At 35.1% G+C, this 15085-nt stretch overlaps 1 protein-coding gene across 1 annotated transcript in view; it reads right to left on the reverse strand.

Moving 5' to 3' along the window:
• LOC144252638 (uncharacterized) overlaps positions 1 to 15085 on the reverse strand; it is a 61893-nt gene that overhangs the window by 19431 nt on the left and 27377 nt on the right.

Genomic DNA, 15085 nt, shown 5'->3' on the forward strand with positions numbered 1-15085 from the left:
AAATTAAATTTCCACAATTGGAATTCTTATACCTGTTAGGTGAATTATGAGACTCTATTTTTTCTCCAGATTAAAAAGAATTCATAGGTGACAATAATTTTCAAATCTTGGGAGATGGACATAAAAATATTGGATTAAGGGTAGTGTGTGAAACAAAACCTGTTTAAAATTTAATTTCAATTGTATAATATCCACTGTATTGAATAATTACTTTGAACCCATATAGTACTTGATACCCCTGTTTATTCCTTGTCCATCATCACTCATGTGATCATGTCTGTAATCATGCACACAAAGTATTATTTTGTATATTTTATTCATTTCCTGTAAAACTATTTGTAGGAAATTATGATTTTCTGAAGTTGTTTTTTTATTTTGTTTTGTTATGTTTTGTTTAAACCCAGAGTTGTAAATTTAAAATTACTTACACAAACCACTGTGTATATTCCCTTTTATTGCCTTCTTTGCTTGTTTTTTTTTTTTTTTTTTTTTTGCTTGGTTGTTGTTGTTTGTTTGGTTGGTTGGTTGGTTTACTTTTTAATGGTGGGCCTGAACACAGATCCTTTTGCATGCTAAGCAGTGGCTCTATCACAAAGTTTTTCCCATAGAGTGCTCTGATTCATTGGATGATTGAGTAAATCGAAGATTCAAGAAATTGCCCCCAAAGAACCAAGATGAGTCCCTTCAACATAGGAAAACATGAAATTGAAAGACTGCATGTAATCCCAGACAACTTAAAAAGTTGCTGTGTTTTATTTCACATGCCATTTGAAACCTTAACAGTCCAGAGCCTCTTATTCCAGAATCTGAGGTTTGTCCTTTATTTAATAAAAATTGATTCTACACTATCCCAGAAAATGATACATCCTTTATATTTCTTGGAACATTCCCTCAATTCTGGCCTGCCTTCTCTCTATTTTTGCACTCTTGCCACCTTTTTATCTCTGCCTATAGGTATGTTCTCCACATTTGTTCTGTCACTAACATTTGGAGCCATTGAGCTACGATGTTCATGTGACCATAAACCTCTCTTTAGAATGTGAAAGACCAAGCTTTTGAAATTTTCCAGAAATCTTTCATAACATGAGTTCAGCTTTACTCTTTATCCGTTTCCCCCAACTTCACTGTCCTCTGTCATTGCTCCTTACCAGTTCCTATATTTTGAGATAAATACTGACCCATTTAATGCTTAGTTTTGTGTCCAACTACAGCCTTCAAGCTTTTTCCAGTTTCTGCCTCTGGCTGGTAACTTCACTTCTTTAGTCTCTGCTGAGAAAGCCACTATACCTGTTACCATTTTTTCTCTACTCTCACTTACAAGGAACTTAATCATGTGGGTTCAAGTAAACTGTTGTCTCCAAGATAATGTAAAAGAGGTCCCCTCAATCCAAGAGTCAAAGAACTAGACAAGGGAAGGAGTAATTTGAGGTCAACTGGTAGATATCTAGTAGAACGGCTGAAATGCTAAGGTAGCCCCAAGGAAAGAAAAAACACTTTATGACAAGGAGATTCATAATCATGAGGGAATGAACAAACAGACTGAGTCTTTTGGAACATATATTTTTTTTTCAAAATAATGAATTAACACCTTGCATATACAAGTTTTTTTTTAAAAAATAATAGTGTAGAAATTCTCAGTCATTGTGGAAATAACTACTGATTAATAGTTTCTTTTGAAAAGTTACTGTTACAAGAAAAAGAATAGAAGATGGTGTGGATTCCTACATTTAAAAAATTAATTGTTTTTTTTTTAAATGACAGTGGAATGTGTTACAATATTTATTACACATATACAGCATAATTTTTATATCTCTTGTTATATATAAAATATGCTCATACCAATTCATGTCTTCATACATGTATTTTGGATAATGATGACTATCACATTTCACCATTCTTGCTAAACCCTGCCCCCTCCCTTTACCTCCCACTCCTCTGCCCTATCTAGAGTTCATCTGTTTTTCCCATGCTTCCCCTCCCTACCCCACTATGAATCCTACATTTCTTATATTGTTTTTTAAATTAACTTACTTTTTTTTTCATCTTGAGTGGATATAGTTTGAGATGTTTTTGCATATTGAACCTGTTGATATGTAGTTTGTCCCAGGTAGACTGTTGAAGTTTTATATTACTAAAAGCATTCCATGAAGTAGTAAATATCTGGTAGGTACAATGGTAACCTCTAAGGACAGCTAGTTGGAAGTCTGAGACAGGAGCATGGCAAGTTTCATCCAGAACACTTTAGAGAGACCCAGTGTCCAAAAAAAAAAAAATAAGCTTTTGAGTTCAACTCTGGCAGAGTGCTTGCCAAGGTTCCAATGTCCTGAGATTAAATCACTGAGTTCACACAATTATACCCCACCAATAATCATCTAAAAAGGTAAAAAATCACCTAAACATCAAGATTATTATTACTTTTCATTTTTGATAGACTCTTATTCTGTAGAAATCTTCTAATTAGTTTAAATACATATATTTTAATATAAATATAAATTTAATATTTTATATATATATATATATATATATATATATATATATTCAGCTGAATCACTTGATATAAATTATCTGAAGAAGATGAGGAAGGTTTTTGTAGCATAAAAAAAAGCCACAGATGTGTACACACATATTTTTAAATTTCCGATTTTCTTCTGTGTTACTTGTTTTGAGAAGTTTATAAAGCCAAATATAATTTTCTTTCATAACAGTGCTTTGAAATCCCAAAGTGATAATTGATATTTAAGTCTCAAAATATTTAACTGATTATGACTCTGAAAATAGCATTACAACTTATGATAACATATAGGTAAACATTTGTGCTTCCATTTTTCTATCCTCCTTAAATGATGAAGATGTTAAATGGAATTTTGAATATCCATTTAAAATAATGAGCACATATAATGGTAGTGGCAACTGAGTGCATTAATGGTAAAGGATAGACCTTCCTAATAGCTCAGTTTTAGTTACATATGAACATGCTTTGATGCAAAGTTAAATATTTTATATGGCCTAGATTTCAACTTTGAGTTTCCAGATACCAGACTTTCTTGCCTAATGACCTCCATGTTTTGTTTTGTTGTTTTAAATTTCATGCACAGTTCATAGCTGTCTTTCAGCAGCTCCATATGACATGCAGTGTTTCATCTTTTATAGCAACAAGGATTTTAACCAAACTCCGAGTTAAGATTCCAGAAGATCTATGCATTTCGTGGTTTTGGGTAAAATGGAGTTTGTTCTTATTCATAGTAGAAAAAAACTTTCCAAATGTGATACCCAGAGACTTCCTGGATTCTATACATGTACCCGGTAAACTTAATTCTGCTACCATTAGATTTTTCTGAGGCCCTAGCACTACTCATCTGTGAATCTCAATGAATATGTTTTCAACAAATCAAAAGTATCTTCTAACTGATTTCAGTGAGCTAGTTACATAGAAAGAATTTTAGCAATACTCACAGTGATAGATATTTTAGCTGGAAAGTTGAGCAGCCCATCTCAGATACAGCTTGCTCTTTGACTTAATGAAGAATGCTCTGGCACATTAGTGTCATGATTATGTCCCAGTGCCTGCAGAATCCCCTGCAAATTAAAAGCAGAGAATAGTGTGTTGGAGGCAAAGTGGCACTGTAGGGATGTGGGCCATTGGATCAGCTGGAGAGAGACAATAACACATAGTCACATTGGAGGATCTGTGTGTGCTTTTAAATATATCTTCACAGCATTTTGGAATTATACTCTTCCTCTAAAAAATGGAAAATTTGCTATGGGGTCTATTTCATGCTTCAGTTAGTCACTGGAATAATTTGAAATGTACCACTGAGTAAACATCCACAAATATTTCTGTAGATAAGATATTTTTTAAAAAAGAAAAGAAGATGAAGAAACTCTTTATTTCTTTAGAAAATTTCTTTACTACTTTATAAAAATGATGCAATGAGCAGGTTTCCCTTGTTGCAATGCATAGAATTATAATAAATGAGGGAATATTTGTACTTACATACTATTGCTTAATCTAAAGGTAGATGTAGATATTTGGAGAGACCTCTATATTTATGATAAATCTTTGAAGACCTCTAGACTGGTCTCAACTCTAGGTAATTAGCAATATATTAGTTTTGGTGTGAAACAATATAAATTCTGTGAAACTCATTAAAATTTACTCCTTTTATTTATTTTTAATTTTTTTCCTTTAGTGGTAGGTTTACTAAGGTAACTATTTTTTTCTAGTTTTACTTTTTATTTCATATTTTTTTAAATTTTTTTAAAAATTTTTTAATTAGTTACACATGACAGTACAATTATCTTGACATATCATACATTTGAATCAGATGGGACATAATTTCTCAATTTTCTGAGTGTACAGGTTGCAGAGTTACATTGGTCATGCAGTCACATATATACCCACAGCAATAAAAATGACTATTTTATTCTGCTGTCCTTCCATTCCCCCTTCCCATCCTCTCCCATACCATCACTTCTCTCTACCCAATCTAATGTGACCCCCTTCTTTTTTTTTCCTCTCACATTGTCATACCTGAATTCTGTATAACGAAGTGGGTCTCTTTCCTCTTCCATGCAATTTCCCTTCTCCCTCCCTTTCCCTCCCACCTCTCTTCCCTATCTAAAGGTAATTTTTTCTCATGCTCTTCCACCCTACCCCATTTTGAGTCAGCTCCCTTATATCAGAGAAGAAATTTTGCATTTGTGTTTTGGGGATTGACTAACGTCACTTAGCTTAATCTGCTCTAATGCCATCCATTTCCCTGCAAATGCCATGATCTTGTTATTTTTTTAGTGCTGTGTATAAATGCCACCTTTTTTAATCCATTCATCCATTGAAGGACATCTAGGTTGGCTCCACAGTCTAGCTATTGTGAATTGTGCTGCTACAAACATTGATGTGGCTGTGTCCCTGTAGTATTCAATTTTTAGGAATTCTGAGTATAGTTTGAGAAGAGTAATAGCTGGGTCAAATGGTGGTTCCATTCCTAGTTTTCCAAGGAATCTCTATACTGCTTTCCAAATTGGCTGCACCAATTTGCAGTCCCATCAGCAATGTATGAGTGTACCTTTTTACCCTCATCCTTGCCAGCATTTGTTGTTGTTTGACTTCATAATTTCTGCCATTCTTACTAGAGTGACATGGTATCTTAGGGTTGTTTTAATTTACGTTTCTCTGATTGATAGAGATGGTAAGCATTTTTTCTTGTATTTGTTGATTGATTGTATATCCTCTTCTGAGAAGTGTCTGTTCAGGTCCTTGGTGTATTTGTTGTTTGGGTTATTTGTTTTTGTTGTTGTTGTTGTTTAACTTTTTGTGTTCTTTGTATATCCTAGAGATTAGAGCTCTATATGATGTGTGAGGGGTCAAAATTTGTTCCCAGAATGTAGGCTCCCTATTCACTTCACATATTATTTCTCCTGCTGAGAAAAAACTTTTTAGTTTGAATTCGTCCCATTTGTTGATCCTTAGTTTTAATTCTTGTGCTATAGGTGTCTTATTAAGGAACTTGGAGCCTAACCCCATGTGATGGAGAGTAGGGCCTACTTTTTCTTCTATTAGTTGCAGAGTCTTTAGTTTGATTCCTAGATCCTTCATCCATATTGAGTTAACTTTTGTGCATGGTGAGAGATAGGGATTCAATTTCATTTTGTTGCATATGGATTTCCAGTTCTCCAAGCACCATTTGTTGAAAATGCTATCTTTTCTCCATTGCATGCTTTTAGCATCTTTGTCTAATATAAGGTAGTTGTAATTTTGTGGGTTGGTCTCTGTGTCCTTTATTCTTTAGTATTGGTCTACCAGCCTGTTTTGGTACAAGTACCATACTGTTTTTGTTACTACAGCTCTGTAGTATAGTTTAAGATCTGGTATAGCTATAGCACCTGTTTCACGCGTCCTACTTAGAATTGCTTTAGCTATTCTGGGTCTCTTGTTTTTCCAGATAAATTTCATAATTGCTTTTTCTATTTCTGAGAAGAAATGCCACTGGGATTTTGATTGGAATCACATTGAATCTGTAGAGTTCTTTTGGTGATATGGCCATTTTAATAATATTAATTCTGCCTATTCATGAGCAAGTTGTATCTTTCCATCTTCTAAGGTCTTCTCCTATTTCTCTCTTTCGGGTTCTATAGTTTTCATTGTATAGACCTTTCACCTCTTTTGTTAAGTTGGTACCCAAGTATTTTTTTTTTTTGAAGATAGTGTGAATGGAGTAATTTTTCTCATTTCCATTTCAGAGAATTTTTTACTGATATACAAGAATGCATTTGATTTATGGGTGTTGATTTTATATCCTGCCACTTTGCTGAATTAATTTACTAGTTCTAGAAGTTTCTTTGTAGAACTTTTTGGGTCTGCTTGGTATAGGATCATATCATCAGCAAATGTGCTAGTTTAAGTTCTTCTTTTCCTATATTTATGTCTTTAATTTCTTTTATCTGTCTAATTGCTCTGGCTAGTGTTTCAAGAACTATGTTGAATAGAAGTGTTAAGAGAGGGCATCCCTGTCTTGTTCCAGATTTTAGAGGGAATGCCTTCAATTTTTCTCCATTTAGAATCTACACTGTCCTGAGGCTTAGCATAGATAGCTTTACAATGTTGAGGTAAGTTCTGGTTATCCCTAGTTTTTCTAGTGTTTTAAACATAAAGGGATGCTGTATTTTCTCAAATGCTTTTTCTGTGTCTATCAAGATGTTCAATGGTTCTTATCTTTAAGTCTATTGATGTGGTGAATTACATGTATTGATTTCTGTATGTTGAACCAGACTTGCATCCCAGGGATGAAACCCTCTTGATCATGGAGTATGATCTTTTTGATGTTTTAGTATCCAATTTGCCAGAATTGTATTGAGGATTTTTGCATCTATATTAATTAGAGATATTGATCTGAAATTTTCTTTCTTTGAAGCATCTTTTTCTGGTTTTGCAATCAGGGTGATATTGGCCTCATAGAATGAATTTGGAAGTACTCCCTCTTTTTCTATTTCCTGAAATAGATTTAAGAGTATTGTTATTAGTTCTCCTTTAAAGTATTTTTTTTTTATTTTCTTATTGTAAATCAGACAATATCAGTAAACATTTTTATCCAACCTCTTTATTGAATGATAGAAAAAATATCTTTGAATGATGTTATTGGAGAATTAAAGTATTTGAGGTGTTTCTTGCTCCGTTTTTTTTTTTTTTTACATTGTCTGTGTTATTAAGGCTGAGGTTTTGCATGTATTGGGATGAATTCTTCTTTTGAGGATATTTGCAGCTTTCTCTTTAGAATGTACCCTGGGGAAGAGGTGACATCTCAGTGTCAAGTACCCACTTTGACATGACTAAGGTGCTAGGTTCACCCACCAGGATCTTTGTAAGAGTAGAGAATAATTTCCAGTAAGAATGACAATTTAAAGCAATACATATATTACCTATTAATTAAATGATGTTCAAAGTGATCTCTATAAGTCCACAAACTGGAGAGATGATGTGAGAAATACATCTGTACACCTGGCTGAAAAAAAAAGGCATTTGTGATAGTAAAATCATTAGCATGCAATTCAAAAAAGAAGAAGAAGAAAACTGATGTGATAAACATAGATGGGGAGGAAATAAGGAAAAAAAGTAATAAAAATGAGAAAGTATTGGACTTGAAGTGAGAAAAAAATGGTGGTGGGGAAAACAGGAGAAGAACAAAAATCTTAGAAAATGAGATGGAACATGAAGAGAGAAAAAAATGAGGAAACCCCATACACAATATCTGACACAAAAAAAACAAAAGCAAAAGAAAAGCTCAAAAATTCTCTTTGTTGATGGTATTGAAATTGGGAAATTTCTTTCTAGGATCTCCTATTATAGAAACCAAAACCATGGTGGGATTGCTTGGAGGCAGATGTAGTCCAAATCTTTTCTGGTCTTTCCAACCCAAACACACCTAACCTGGTAGTGACGTGGTACTGGAGTACACAAGCTGAGCTTCTCCGTTATATCCAGCTCCTTGCATAAGGTGCTTAGGGAAGGTTTCTATTGCAGATGAAAACTCACCCCCAGTACTTTTTTTCTTTTTTAAAGTCAGGGATGGTTTGTGTCTCTCTGATAAACCCATTGAAGAGACCCATGGGTGAGACCTATGGAGTCTGGGGACTACTCTGTAATGCAGATCCCAATTGTGGACTTCTTCAGTCAGTGATCCCAGGGGTGTGCAAAATTACAAGTGTCTGACAGATTTTCTGGCACTCTCTTTGAGCATGGTAGATGAGGTCTGTTGGCAGAGTCTGTGCTTTGTTCTGGAAAATGAAAGAAACTATATTCTCGCCAGACCTGGCTTCAGCACTCCTGGACCCTTCTGCTTCTTGATTGCCCACACAGCTTTTCTCCCTGATGACAACTATTTTCAAAGCACCTATTTGAAATGTGCAAATGCCCCTGTTGGCCTCTACTATATAAATTGTCCTGTTGTCAAAACACATCTCTTGCTGATAAGTGTTTTCATCACATTCCCTTTAGTCTCTATCAACCACCATCCTGTGAGGATAGCTTGCAGCTGTTCCTTGGAGATACAAGACAGGCAGGGTGTTCTGATCTCTCAGGTAGGCAAACCATTCCAAAAGGGGCTTGACCACAGGGGTCCATTGCATCACCCAGAAAGAGCATAGAACCACCTCTGTGGCAGAAGTGGGAAGAAATAATCAAAAAGCAAATTCTCTAAAAGCAAATACTCTAAAATCATGGTGAGTTGACCATACCTGGGATATCTGCTCACATGTATAGTGCTGCATACTGTGACTATTCTACCAGACACATCCCTGGCATTGATGTCAGAGAATTGCAAATACCACATCAGAATGAAAGTGCCCCAGGGTTTTGTTGTCCAGTGTAGACCACAAGACCTGCAATATCTCCTCAGAGCTCTCAGAATATGTGTCTCATTTTTTTTTTAACTCAGGGATAGCATGTGTGATAAACCCATGAATGAGACCCATGGGTGAGACACATGGAGTCCCAAACCCAGCCTGAATAGTATTTGGGTGTGCCTCCAGAGCCAGTGAATTCAATGCACATTGAAGTATTGAAAAAAAAAAGGTTCTTTTTTTAAATGCTGGGGTTTCTGATCTCTTATGAGAAATGACTAGAAAAATGTCCCCAAGTAAAGAAGATTTCTTTCCAAGCACTCTGATACTGCTCACAGGAATTTCCAGTACATGCATCCTTCTCTAGACTATTTGTATAACTTGTAGCAACAAACACTGATGTTGACATATCTTACAAGTATGCTGATTTTAATTCCTTGCAATAAATACCAAGTTGTAGTATGGCTTGGTGTTGAGGTGGTTATATTCATAGTTTTCTTGAGGAAACTCCACACTTCTTTCCAGTGTAGAAGTTTGAAGTTTCAGTCTCAAAAACAATGTATGAGAGTGTCTGTCTACTTTTTTCCTCCATTAACTAATGAGATTTGTAGAATTTTCCTCCTCAGCTTATTAGAAAGGAGCTTCCCCTTTTCCACTCTTTGCATTTTCCCCTAACACTGCAAGAGAATATTTATTTTGTGAAATAATTTAGTACTCTAAAAGCCAAAATTCTGGGTTTCGTTTGGTCTCAGGCTCTCTACAGTTGGTCTCCTGTGTTTTTCTGTGGCCGCCCTTTTTCATCCAGAAATCACACACCAAAAAAAAAAAAAAAAATGACTCATGCCCTGAAAAATAGTCAGGAAGTGATGGGTGTTTTTGTGCTGCCATCTTTTTATTGGTATAAGTTTTTGCACTCTCAGCAAAATGTGTCACTTACTTTACCCAGATTGAGTATGCTGTTACATAAAGGTAAAAGAGAGAAACATTTCTTCATCCAAATTTGTCATTTTATTAAACTATATGTTGCTCTCAGTGAAATTTTTACTAAAAGCTCTTTAGCTTTTAGTAAAAGCTAAAAATGACATTTTCTGGTAAATGGACGGAGTTGGAGACTGTCATGCTAAGAGAAATAAACCTATCCCCAAAAAACAAAGTCTGAATGTTTTCTCTGATATGCAGATGTTAATTCACATTAGGAGGGGGCTAGGGAAGAACACATAGTTATATTAGATAGAGGGGAGTGGAAGTAGGGGAGGGAAGGGACATGGGGATAGGAAGAATAGTAGAATGAAATAGACATTATCTTTTGTACCTATATGACTGCATGACTGATGTGATTCTGCAACATGTACAATCAGAAAAATGGGGAAATTATACACCAACTATGTATGATATATCAAAGTGCATAAATAATTCTACTGATGTGTGTAATTGAAAAATAAAAATATTTTGTAAAAGCCTGACCACTCATATCAATGTTTATAGCACCTCAAAGAACAACAGCTAAGCTAAGCAACCAACGTAGGTGCCCTTAAACAGATAAATGGATAAAGAAAGTGTAGCATATAAACACAATTGAATATTACTTAGCCATAAAGAAAAATAAAATTATGGCATTTGCTGGAGAATGAATGGAATTGGATACTATCATGCTAAGGGAAATAAGCCAATCCTCCCAAAAAATAAATTCCAAATATTTTCTCCCATATACAGATTTTCACATATAACAAGAGGGCTTAGGGAAAATAGAAGTTCATTGGTTTAGACAAAGGGGGATGATGTGAGGAGGGATGGGATTAAGAAAGATAGAAGAATGAATTGATCATAATTTTTCTATGTTCACATATGAATACATAACCAGTGTAACTCCACATCATGTACAAGAATGGGAAGTTCTACTTAATCTATGTATGTCAAAATATTCAAACGTCATGTATAAATAAAAATTTAAAAAATTAAAAAGAAAAATATGAGCAATAATATATTCTAATTGTTAGATAAATGTGCATATCAAATACATAGTAATAAAAAAGAAAGGTATTAAGTGGTGTATCATATTAAGAAATATCCAAATACAGGTTATATTCACAGTGTCACTATTAGTTCCAGCTTAATATATGCATAAATCACACAAGATATGCAAATAAGAAATAGGAGAGGATAGAGGGAATGAAGAATGGGAATGGCAGAGAGTACATGGAGTAAGAGAAGGAAAACCAAGCAAGTATATATAGATTGGGGAGGAAAGTTAAATCATATACTAGAAGGAAAAGCAGCAGTGTACTCAAAATGGAAACATTTCCCACTGCTGATTTCCCACTTTCAAATTGAATGGGGATAGTGTAAAACTTCATCACTTTTTTCTGCATCAGTCACTGTTGGAAAATAATTGAGGAGTGCAGACTTGATAATGCAGAATTTAATATTTATAGAACCATAAACGATTATAAAACCATACGGTTGGTCATGCACAAGTACAATAGTGAAACAGAAAATGTTACTACCTCCTAGAATGATTCATATAGGGAATACACAGCATGTGGAGAAGTAGAAAAGAGTACAAATGGTAAGAAATGCTCTTCAAATCTGAAGCTTTCTAAGATGTCCTTTGAAATACCAGGTCTCCTTCTAAGACCAGGATGTTAGAGGGAAGGATGTGGGGTTATATTCTTACAAGAAAATTTAAGGCAGAATATTTGGCAAAAGCCTACATATACACAAAACTCTAAAACTTTAATAAATCATCAGTTAGGAACCCTATTTGAAATGCACATTCTGAATCAGGTGTTGTTTCTACATTTCCATTATTATCTAAGTTATTCCTATGATTCTTGTCAACAGAACACATTTTAAGTAGAAAGTAAACGAATTTCCTTTTAGCAAAACTAAACACAAACCATTAGAACCTAGAGTTTAGGACATAACTAAACTGAAAGCCTATGTCTTCTGATCAGGTCTTTTTGCAAGTGGGAAGGGCTCAAAAGTTGAACATTTTCTAAATTTGGAGTAAAGAAGAAGTTGGAATCATCTGTACACAGAATGTAAAATGGAAAGAATCAAGACCACAGATTTAGAGATTACTTTTGAAAAGATTCAGGGTAGGGGAAATGAGACATAAACAAAAGAAGTTAGCAAGGTAATAGTCTTGGAAATAATAAATCTGAGACAATGTAATTCATCTACTGTGAGTAGATCTGCCATCAAGATGTGGTGAAATGATTATTGGTTCAGAGATGATTAGAACCAAGAAGAACTGGTAGAATTGGAAAAATCTTCAGCCACAATTTTCTCTTTTCCATAACTATCAGTCATAGCAATCCATAAGGCATTGAGAGAGTCATTCCAATGAGAAGAAGCATTTCAGAATCATTGCGTTTTTAAAAAGTCTGCTACTGTTTCATTCTTTTTTTTTTTCTTGTGTTGATGCCTAGAAATGAAATCATGACCTAGGGCTTTCTAGGAATGTACTTCTAACTGAGCTACATCTTCATCCTTAGCAATTTTTTTATAAACAACACTTGAATAAAAATATTTGAAAAACTGCAAGATATATCAAAAAAGCCTTGATTTAAAAGGCTATTCTATAGTTTGTTGCTTGAAGATCAAAGATTTTATTCTTATTATTCATAGGAATGACTATGAACTATAAAAGGTTATGGATATCTGATAATTCTGTGCCTTTTCATTTTAATCCTTTGTCTTTGAGGAGCCTTATCTGGATATTTTATGTTCATTATATCTTATTTCTTAGGTGTGGGACTTATGTCTTCTCCCATGAGTGGATTGATAAATTTTAAGCTGACTAACCCCAAGGAGGTTCAGATAAAAAGAAGTCTTATAAACAGGAGTGGTTTGCCGAAATGAACCAAGTAAGCATACAGACACCAAGGCAAAGGCTCCTAGAGCAAGGCTTGGGTGTGGCCTCCAGATGGTGGCTTTGCCTACAGAGCCAGCAGGGTCTTACATAACCAGGAGCCTGTTTCACTCCAGCAGGAAACCCAAGTCCAGACGACACCCTGCCTGCAGAGGATAGCCAGGTAACAGTCTGACTGCCTCTTTTCTTTCCTCTTTCACTGAAAGAGACCCAGGGCAGATGTTTTCCTCATACCCTGAATTCATTAGACTTATTTTCTCCTAACCATGCTGCAGAGGTTGAATTGCCCTCATACATAAGTTGACTCCAGATCAAGAGAAAGAGACAGCAGCATCCAGCTATTGCACCTAATAAAATGTGTTCAGTGGAAATCACAAGAGAAATTGGATGAAAAATCCTAAATAATAAGAATCCTCAGGAATCTGCCCTGGAATTCCAACAGATTTTACAGGTCATGGGGTGGGAAAATGCTTTGGGTTTACTATTTTTTTTTTTAAAAATCATCTTTACCTTCAATCATTACTTCATCCCTGGTTTCAGATGACTCTCATGGGATTTCATCTCTCCAGGAAAAAAAAAAAAAACTTGTTATTTAGAGAAAGTGATTGAGCTTATAGGCAGCACAGAGGCCAGGGATTGAGAATCTGATTGGTTTCAGTCCTCAGGGGCCTCACTCCCTTCTCCTCTGAACCATATCCTCCCAGTACTACTCACTAGCACTGTTCATAATTATCTGCTGTCATGATGCTATTGCTTTTGCCAATAAACACTTTGCACATTGCTACTGGTTTTTGCCAAGACAGCATGCCCCACTCAGATTTATGATATAAAAGATACAAGACTAACTTTCACAGCATAGTTCGTTCCATAAAAGAAAGATATTTTATAAAAAAAAAAAAGTCTTGCCTTTCACCTTGCCCACTTCTCTTCTTTTCTCTGTATCCAGGACAAGCTGCAGAATGTGCAAGTGGAAATGGGAAGGCTTTTTATGAAGAAAACAGCAGAGGCTTAAACGGATATGTGTTTGAAATCTGATTTGAGGTCGATTTCTTCTTGTCACAATGTACTTTTATGTCTTATTGAGAAGAGAAGGAAGAAGAGAAGGAGAAGAAGGAGGAGTAGGAGGAAGATGAAGAGGAGAAAGAAGGGGAGCAGGAAGAGGAGAAGGAGGGAGGAGGAGGAGATAAAATCAGAATAAAACCTAAACTTCCATTGGTGCCCAGTTTTCCTCTCTACCATCTACTCTTTTTGTCCTTGAGCACCTCTCCCAAGCATCCATCTTATCCAATTCTACATAGCACAGAACACAATATCCTTTAGAATCAGATGTACCTGTATTTGAATGTGCAAACCTCTTCATCTCAATTTCCCTTGTGTTAAATAAGTAAATCAATAGCATAAAAACACTTTTTCTGCCTGATAAAGGACCCAGAATAAACCTATGCTGCAGTCTCTGTTATAGGATTAGCACTTTAAAAAATGTGAGCTTCTTTCTTTCCTTCTCTTCTATCCTTCTGTCCATAATGTTTTCCCTATATAGTAATAGAACACTCTGGTCCATCTTCTCAATGCTACTGGCACCAACACTTCTCACTTCTAAGTTGCCCGTTTCCTCTTTAAAAATCTCTCAGAATGTTATTCTGCCTTCTTTTGTTTTGAAAACTTGACCACAGTTAGAGAAAATCAGGTATACGTGGTCAATATATTGCACTCCTTTCAAGTGACAATCTCATTTTAATGAAAATAGAGGCAATAATTGAAAACAAAGTGTTGAGGCTCTCAAGTGAACTAGTTTGGCAAACATTCATTGTATATCTACTAATGCACAGCATTGACATAGATGAGGAAGTAACAAAGATATTAAATAAAATTGTTTTTTTTTCCTTACATAATTTGTAGTCTAGAGTGGATGGCAGACACATAGAAATGATTAAGAGATTGAATTCCAGGGAGTGCTAAAATAGAAGTTGAATCAAGAGTCATGGGAGAATGTGGGAGAAGGAGATGAATTCCAGCTGGAGAAATATAGGCACTTCATATGCTTCTTTGGGCCATATTTGAACTAAATTTTTAAGCATGGGGTTTGGGAATGGCATGAGGAACTTGATCAGAGACCCAGCTGCTAAATAATGCATAATGCTTTTGGAGAATAGCAAGTAAAACATGGCAGTTGTAATGGCTATTATAGGCTGGGAATAGCAAGTAAAAGCAGAAAATAACATTATAAAATTGGATTGAAAACAGTTGAGAACTCTTTATGGCAGTTTCAGGCATCTCAACTTTTTAATTGTAGTAGAAATCCATGGCTGATCCTATAGCAGGAAAGGTCATTATTGTTGTCGTACAGCAGAGAAACCACACTGGTAGTGAATTTGT

This window comes from Urocitellus parryii, unplaced genomic scaffold (genome assembly GCF_045843805.1).
Source record: "Urocitellus parryii isolate mUroPar1 unplaced genomic scaffold, mUroPar1.hap1 Scaffold_49, whole genome shotgun sequence".
In the NCBI taxonomy this organism is placed as follows: Eukaryota; Metazoa; Chordata; class Mammalia; order Rodentia; family Sciuridae; genus Urocitellus; species Urocitellus parryii.